At 59.4% G+C, this 9,219-nt stretch overlaps 1 long non-coding RNA gene across 1 annotated transcript in view; it reads right to left on the bottom strand.

Annotated features, from left to right (window-relative positions):
• Window positions 1–303: 303 nt before the first annotated feature.
• Window positions 304–9,219, bottom strand: part of LOC139825655 (uncharacterized) — a 35,265-nt gene continuing 26,349 nt past the window's right edge. Inside the window, exon 3 of the long non-coding RNA XR_011735858.1 lies at window positions 304–762. This is a non-coding gene — a long non-coding RNA (uncharacterized lncRNA). The remainder of the gene's footprint in view (window positions 763–9,219) is intronic.

Genomic DNA, 9,219 nt, shown 5'->3' with positions numbered 1-9,219 from the left:
TGGTTGGAAACATCTGCCGTACCTCATGCTACAGCCCGAAATACCATCTTGGGCCTTGAGAAGCAAGTCCTTTGGTGGCCGGGTACGCCAGAAAGAATTGAATCAGACAATGGTACTCATTTCAAAAACAGTATTATAGACAATTGGGCCAAAGAACATGGTATTGAGTGGGTGTATCATATTCCATATCATGCACCAGCCTCTGGGAAAACTGAAAGGTGCAATGGTTTGTTAAAAACTACACTAAAGGCACTTGGTGGTGGAGCCTTTAAAAACTGGGATTCACATTTAGCAAAAGCCACTTGGTTGGTCAACACTAGGGGATCAATCAATCGAGCCGGGCCTGCCCAATCAGAAATTCTATGGACTGTAGAAGGAGATAAAGTCCCTGTAGTACACATGAAAAATATGTTAGGAAAGGCAGTCTGGGTTCCTCCTGCCTCAGGCACAGGCAAACCTATTCGTGGGATTGTTTTTGCCCAGGGACCTGGCAGCACCTGGTGGGTGATGCTTAAGGATGGAGAAGTTCGGTGTGCACCTCAAGGGGATTTGATTTTAGGTGAAAATGTGCAATGCTGAACTGTACGATGTGAATTGCCGCACTAACAATGTTTAATAAGTGTCTTTCAGATCAAGACAATGGTGATGAAACCAGCGCTGGCTTCTTCGAGTGGCGCCCGACACCTTCTTGGAAGTTGGTGTCCTTAACCCACCAACAGGGGTCATGAGATGCACTTGGACCATTTTCCCTGCCCTGGGAGACTGTGGTGACAAAATGAACTTAATGAACTTTTCAAAGGATGGTCCACTGATTAATTACTCCTGTGTATATATGTACATATATATATGTATATATATATAGTAGTAGTGATTAATTAGATTGTATTGATAGATTGTATTGATAAGGTTTAAGTATTCAGTGAATGTCATATGATAAGGGGTGGAATGTCCTGGTTTTGTTAAAAACAAGTTTCTCTTTTAGTGAATTTGCCTGTCAGCTCAAGCCTTCATGTCAGCTGCATTTTCCTGGAGAACCAGACACATGTTTTGGCAAACCCAGCAATGGAATGAAAACTTATTGACAAGCACAGATGGACATCTCGCGAGAGGGGCAACGAGAAACTGGTGATCGAGAGACTGACCAACGGTGAATAACATTCCGTTCACGTGAATACTTCATATAAAAGCGGGAGATCACGAGGATCTCGCCCCTTTTCCCTTTCTCCCTTTTCTCCTCATGGCTGACATTAGGAGAGGACCTTGCTGGTCGTCCCTGCGAACTGAGGCCAGTGAGAGACTGAATCCAGCTCCGGTTGGCTGCAGAGTCTGATCCAGGACTTTGGGTGCTGGCTCTGCAGTTGCTGAGACTTACAAGATGGGTTTTGTATATTTGTATTATTTTCTCTGCTCTTATCAGTAGCATCAGTAAAACATCTTGAACTTTTCCAGCTCTCTCCCCTCTGTGCTTCTTCCCCTCCCGATCGTCTGTGCTGAGTGGGAAGGGGGGAGAGGGAGGGGCAAAAGGGGGAATTGGGGGGGGGAGAGGAGGTTGACAACACATCTGCCAGGGTTTGATTGTCACCCCGCAATCTTAACCCTCGACAGGGACAAAGAGGGTCCTGGGATGTCACAATGGGCCCTGGGGACAAAGGGCGGTCGCCAGGATATCACAATGGGCTCTGGTGATAATGGGGTCCCCAGGATGTCACAATGGGCCCTGGGGACAAGGGGGGGTCCCCTGAACTTCACAATGGGCCCTGGGGACAAAGAGGGCTCCCCAGCATATCACAATGGGCCCTGGGGACAATGGGGGGTCCTGGGACGTCACAATGGGCCCTGGGGACAAGGGGGGGTCCCCAGGATGTCACAATGGGCCCTGGGGACAAAGAGCGTCCCCAGCATGTCACAATGGGCCCCGGGGACAAAGGGGGTCCCCACGGTATCAGAATGGGCCCTGGGGACAAAGGGGGGTCCCCTGAATGTCACAATGGGCCCTGGGGACAATGGGGGGTCCTGGGATGTCTCAATGAGCCCTGCGGACAAGGGTGGTACCCACGGTGTCACAATGGGCCCTGGGCACAACGGGGGGTCCCCATAGTGTCACAATGGGTCCTGGGGACAATGGGGGGTCCTGGGACGTCACAATGGGCCCTGGGGACAAGGGGGGGTCCCCTGAATGTCACAATGGGCCCTGGGGACAATGGGGGGTCCTGGGATGTCTCAATGAGCCCTGCGGACAAGGGTGGTACCCACGGTGTCACAATGGGCCCTGGGCACAACGGGGGGTCCCCATAGTGTCACAATGGGTCCTGGGGACAATGGGGGGTCCTGGGACGTCACAATGGGCCCTGGGGACAAGGGGGGGGTCCCCAGGATGTCACAATGGGCCCTGGGGAAAAAGAGGGGTCCCCTGAATGTCACAATGGGCCCTGGGGACAAGGGGGTGCAGAGGATGTCACAATGGGCCCTGGGGACAATGGGGGGTCCTGGGATGTCACAATGGGCCCTGGGGACAATGGGAGTCCCCAGGGTGTCACAATGGGCCTTGGGAACAAGGGGGTCCCCCAGATATCACAATGGGCCCTGGGGACAATGGAAGGTACTGGGCTGTCACAATGGACCCTGAGGACAAGGGGGGTCCCCAGGATGTCACAATGAAGTCTTGGGACAAAGGGGGTCCCCAGGATGTCACAATGGGCCCTGGGGACAAAGCGGGGGTCCTGGAATCTCACAAGGGGCCCCAGTGACAAAGGGGGTCCCTATGGTGCCACAATGGGCCCTGGGGACAAAGGGGGTCCCCTGGATGTCACAATGGCCTCTGGGGACAAGGAGGGTCCCCAGGATGTCACAATGGGCCCTGGGGACAAAGGGGGTCCCCACGGTATCAGAATGGGCCCTGGGGACAAGGGGGGTCCCCTGAATGTCACAATGGGCCCTGGGGACAATGGGGGGTCCTGGGATGTCACAATGAGCCCTGCAGACAAGGGTGGTACCCACAGTATCACAATGGGCCCTGGGCACAAGGGGGGGTCCCCATAGTGTCACAATGGACCCTGGGGACAAGGGGGTGCCGAGGATGTCACAATGGGCCCTGGGGACAATGGGGGGTCCTGGGACCGCACAATGGGCCCTGAGGACAATGGTGGGTCCCCTGAATGTCAAAATGGGCCCTAGGGACAAAGGGGGGTCCGCAGGATGTCACAATGGGCACTGGGGACAAAGGGGGGGTCCCCAGGATGTCACAATGGGCCCTGGGGACAATGTGGGGTCCTGGGATTTCACAATGGGCCCCAGTGACAAAGGGGGTCCCCTGAATGTCACAATGGGTCCTGGGGACAATGGGGGGTCCTGGGACGTCACAATGGGCCCTGGGGACAAGGGGGGGTCCCCAGGATGTCACAATGGGACCTGGGGACAAAGAGGGGTCCCCTGAATGTCACAATGGGCCCTGGGGACAGGGGGGTGCAGTGGATGTCACAATGGGCCCTGGGGACAATGGGGGGCATCCAGGATGTCAGAATGAGTCATGAGGACAAGGGGGGGTCCCCATGGTGTCACAATGGGTCCCCAGTGACAAGGAGGGGTCCCCATGGTGTCACAATAGGCCCTGGGGACAAAGTGGGGTCCAAGAATGTCACAATGGGCCCTGGGGACAAAAGGGGTTGCCATGGTGCCACAATGGGCCCTGGGGTCAAAGGGGGTCCCCATGGTGCTACAATGGGCCCTGGGGACAAAGGGGGGTCCTGGGATGTCACAATGAGCCCTGGGGACAAAGGGGGTGTCCCCATGGTGCCACAACGGGCCCTGGGAGGAAGGGGATGGCCAGGATGTCACAATGGGTCCTGGGGAAAATGGGGGGTGCCCAGGATGTCACAATGGACCCTGAGGACAAGCGGGGGTCTCCATGGTGTCACAATGGGCCCCAGTGACAAAGGGGGTCCCCTGAATGTCACAATAGGTCGTGGGGACAATAGGGGGTCCTGAGACGTCACAATGGGCCCTGGGGACAAGGAGGGATCCCCAGGATGTCACAATGGGCCCTGGGGACAATGGGGGGTCCTGGGACGTCACAATGGGCCCTGGGGACAAGGGGGGGTCCCCAGGATGTCACAATGGGCCCTGGGGACAAAGAGGGGTCCCCTGAATGTCACAATGGGCCCTGGGGACAAGGGGGTGCAGAGGACGTCACGATGGGCCCTGGAGACAATGGGGGGTCCTGGGACATCACAATGGGCCCTGGGGACAAGGAGGGATCCCCAGGATGTCACAATGGGCCCTGGGGACAATGGGGGGTCCTGGGACGTCACAATGGGCCCTGGGGACAAGGGGGGGTCCCCAGGATGTCACAATGGGCCCTGGGGACAAGGGCGTGCCGAGGATGTCACAATGGGCCCTGGGGACAATGGGGGGTCCTGGGATGTCACAATGGGCCCTGGGGACAAGGTGGGGTCCCCAGGATGTCACAATGGGCATTGGGAACAAGGGGGTCCCCCAGATATCACAATGGGCCCTGGGGACAATGTAAGGTCCTGGGCTGTCACAATGGACCCTGAGCACAAGGGGGGTCCCCAGGATGTCACAATGAAATCTTGGGACAAAGGGGGTCCCCAGGATGTCACAATGGGCCCTGGGGACAAAGGGGGTCCCCACGGTGTCAGAATGGGCCCTGGGGACAAGGGGGGTCCCCTGAATGTCACAATGGGCCCTGGGGACAATGGGGGGTCCTGGGATGTCACAATGAGCCCTGGGGACAAGGGGGGGTCCCCATAGTGTCACAATGGACCCTGGGGACAAGGGGATGCCGAGGATGTCACAATGGGCCCTGGGGACAATGGGGGGTCCTGGGACCTCACAATGGGCCCCGAGGACAATGGTGGGTCCCCTGAATGTCAAAATGGGCCCTGGGGACAAAGGGGGGTCCGCAGGATGTCACAATGGGCACTGGGGATAAAGGGGGGGTCCCCATGGTGTCACAATGGGCCCAAGTGACAAGGAGGGTCCCCACGGTGCCACGATGGGTCCTGGGGACAAGGGCGTCCCCCAGATGTCACAATGGGCCCTGGGGACAATGGGAGGCCCCAAGGTGTTCAGAACGAGCCCTGGGGACAAAGTGGAATCCTGGAATGCCACAATGGCCCCCAGTGACAAAGGGGTTCCCCATGGTGCCACAATGGGCCCTGGGGACAAAAGGGGTCCCCAGGATTTCACAATAGCACTGGGGACAAAGGGGGGTCGTGGGATGTCACAATGGGCCCTGGGGACAAGGGAGATCCCCATGGTGTCACAATAAGCCCTGGGGACAAAGGGTGGTCCTGGGACATTTCAATGGGCCCTGGGGACAAAGGGGGGACCCCAGGATGTCACAATGGGCCCTGGGGACAAAGGGGGGTCCCCATGGTGTCACAATGGGCCCTGGGGACAAGGGGGTCCCCCAGATATCGCAATGGGCCCTGGGGACAAAGTAAGGTCCTGGGCTGTCACAATGGACCCTGAGGACAAGGGGGGTCCCCCAGATGTCACAATGGGCCCTGGGGACCAGGGGGGGTCCTGGGATGTCACAATGGGCCCCAGTGACAAAGAGGGTCCTCATGGTGCCACAATGGGCCCCAGTGACAAAGGGGGTCCCCTGGATGTCACAATGGGCTCTGGGGACAATGGGGGGTCCTGGGACGTCACAATGGGCCCTGGGGACAAGGAGGGCACCCCAGGATGTCACACAGGGCCCTGGGGACAATGGCGTGTCCTGGGACGTCACAGTGGGCCCTGGGAACAAGGGGGGGTCCCCAGGATGTCACAATGGGCCCTGGGGACAAAGACGGGTCCCCTGAATGTCACGATGGGCCCTGGGGACAAGGAGCGATTCCCAGGATGTCACAATGGGCCCTGGGGACAAGGGGGGGTCCCCAGGATGTCACAATGGGCCCTGCGGACAAGGGTGGTACCCACGGTGTCACAATGGTCACTGGGACAAGGGGGGGTCCCTATAGTGTCACAATGGGTCCTGGGGACAAGTGGGGTCCCCTGAAAGTCACAATGGGCCCTGGGGACAATGTGGGGTCCTGGGATGTCACAATGGGCCCCAGTGAACAAACGGGGGCCCCTGAATGTCACAATGGGCCCTGGGGACAATGGGGGGTCCTGGGATGTCACAATGGGCCCTGGGGACAAGGAGGGATCCCCAGGATGTGACAATGGGCCCTGGGGACAATGGCGGGTCCTGGGACGTCACAATGGGCCCTGGGGACAAGGGGGGGTCCCCAGGACGTCACAATGGGCCCTGGGGACAAAGAGGGGTCCCCTGAATGTCACAATGGGCCCTGGGCACAAGGGGGTGCCGAGGATGTCACAATGGGCCCTGGGGACAATGGGGGGTCCTGGGATGTCACAATGGGCCCTGAGGACAATGGTGGGTCCCCTGAATGTCACAATGGGCCCTGGGGACAAAGGGGGGTCCGCAGGATGTCACAATGAGCACTGGGGACAAAGGGGGGCGTCCCCATGGTGTCACAATGGGCCCAAGTGACAAGGAGGGTCCCCACGGTGCCACGATGGGTCCTGGGGACAAGGGCGTCCCCCAGATGTCACAATGGGCCCTGGGGACAATGGGGTTGCCCAGGATGTCACAATGGGCCCTGGGGACAATGGGAGTCCCCAAGGTGTCAGAACGAGCCCTGGGGACAAAGTGGAATCCTGGAATGTCACAATGGCCCCCAGTGACAAAGGGGTTCCCCATGGTGTCACAATGGGCCGTGGGGACAAAAGGGGTCCCCAGGATTTCACAATAGCACTGGGGACAAAGGGGGGTCATGGGATGTCACAATGGGCTCCAGTGACAAAGAGGGTCCTCATGGTACCACAATGGGCCCTGGGGACAAAGGGGGTCCCCAGCATGTCACAATGGGCCCTGGGGACAAAGGGGGTCCTGTGACGTCACAATGGGCCCTGGGGACAAGGGGGGGTCCTGGGACGTCACAATGGGCCCTGGGGACAAGGGGGTGCAGAGGATGTCACAATGGGCCCTGGGGACAATGTCGGGTCCTGGGACGTCACAATGGGCCCTGGGGACAAGGGGGGGTCCCCAGGACGTCACAATGGGCCCTGGGGACAAGGAGGGGTCCCCATGGTGTCACAATAGGCCCTGGGGACAAAGTGGGGTCCAAGAATGTCACAATGGGCCCTGGGGACAAAGGGGGTGTCCCCATGGTGCCACAACGGGCCCTGGGAGCAAGGGGGTGGCCAGGATGTCACAATGGGTCCTGGGGAAAATGGGTGGTGCCCAGGATGTCACAATGGACCCTGAGGACAAGCGGGGGTCTCCATGGTGTCACAATGGGCCCCAGTGACAAAGGGGGTCCCCTGAATGTCACAATAGGTCCTGGGGACAATGGGGGGTCCTGGGACGTCACAGTGGGCCCTGGGGACAAGGAGGGATCCCCAGGATGTCAGAATGGGCCCTGGGGACAAAGAGGGGTCCCCTGAATGTCACAATGGGCCCTGGGGACAAGGGGGGGTCCTGGGACATCACAATGGGCCCTGGAGACAAGGAGGGATCCCCAGGATGTCACAATGGGCCCTGGGGACAATGGGGGGTCCTGGGACGTCACAATGGGCCCTGGGAAGAAGGGGGGGTCCCCAGCATGTCACAATGGGCCCTGGGGACAAGGGGGTGCCGAGGATGTCACAATGGGCTCTGGGGACAATGGGGGGTCCTGGGATGTCACAATGGGCCCTGGGGACAAGGGTGGGTCCCCAGGATGTCACAATGGGCCTTGGGAACAAGGGGGTCCCCCAGATATCACAATGGGCCCTGGGGACAATGTAAGGTCCTGGGCTGTCACAATGGACCCTGAGGACAAGGGGGGTCCCTAGGATGTCACAATGAAGTCTTGGGACAAAGGGGGTCCCCAGGATGTCACAATGGGGCCTGGGGACCAGGGTGGGTCCCCAGGATGTCACAATGGGCCCCAGTGACAAAGGGGGTCCCTATGGTGCCACAATGGGCCCTGGGGACAAAGGGGGTCCCCTGGATGTCACAATGGGCTCTGGGGACAAGGAGGGTCCCCAGGATGTCACAATGGGCCCTGGGGACTAGGGGGGGTCCTGGGATGTCACAATGGGCCCTAGTGACAAAGGGGGTCCCTATGGTGCCACAATGGGCCCTGGGGACAAAGGGGGTCCCCTGGATGTCACAATGGGCCCTGGGGACAAAGAGCGTCCCCAGCATGTCACAATGGGCCCTGGGGACAAAGGGGGTCCCCACGGTATCAGAATGGGCCCTGGGGACAAAGGGGGGTCCCCTGAATGTCACAATGGGCCCTGGGGACAATGGGGGGTCCTGGGATGTCACAATGAGCCCTGCAGACAAGTGTGGTACCCACGGTGTCACAATGGGACCTGGGCACAAGGGGGGGTCCCCATAGTGTCACAATGGGTCCTGGGGACAAGTGGGGTCCCCAGGATGTCACAATGGGCCCTGGGGACAATGTGGGGTCCCCTGAATGTCACAATGGGCCCTGGGGACAAGGGGGTGCCGAGGATGTCACAATGGGCCCTGGGGACAATGGGGGGTCCTGGGACCTCACAATGGGCCCTGAGGACAATGGTGGGTCCCCTGAATGTCAAAATGGGCCCTGGGGACAAAGGGGGGTCCGCAGGATGTCACAATGGGCACTGGGGACAAAGGGGGTGTCCCCAGGATGTCACAATGGGCCCTGGGGACAATGTGGGGTCCTGGGATTTCACAATGGGCCCCAGTGACAAAGGGGGTCCCCTAAATGTCACAATGGGTCCTGGGGACAATGGGGGGTCCTGGGACGTCACAATGGGCCCTGGGGACAAGGAGGGATCCCCAGGATGTCACAATGGGCCCTGGGGACAAAGGGGTGTCCCCAGGATGTCACAATGGGCCCTGCGGACAAGGGTGGTACCCACGGTGTCGCAATGGGCACTGGGCACAAGGGGGGGTCCGTATAGTGTCGCAATGGGTCCTGGGGACAAGTGGGGTCCCCTGAAAGTCACAATGGGCCCTGAGGACAATGGTGGGTCCCCTGAATGTCAAAATGGGCCCCAGTGACAAACGGGGGCCCCTGAATGTCACAATGGGCCCTGGGGACAATGGGGGGTCCCGGGACGTCACAATGGGCCCTGGGGACAAGGAGGGATCCCCAGGATGTCACAATGGGCCCTGGGGACATTGGCGGGTCCTGGGACGTCACAATG

The sequence above is a fragment of the Patagioenas fasciata genome, chromosome 26 (genome assembly GCF_037038585.1).
Source record: "Patagioenas fasciata isolate bPatFas1 chromosome 26, bPatFas1.hap1, whole genome shotgun sequence".
Classification (NCBI taxonomy): Eukaryota; Metazoa; Chordata; class Aves; order Columbiformes; family Columbidae; genus Patagioenas; species Patagioenas fasciata.
The sequence above is the reverse complement of the archived record's forward strand: the minus strand, read 5'-3'. Positions and strand labels throughout refer to the sequence as shown.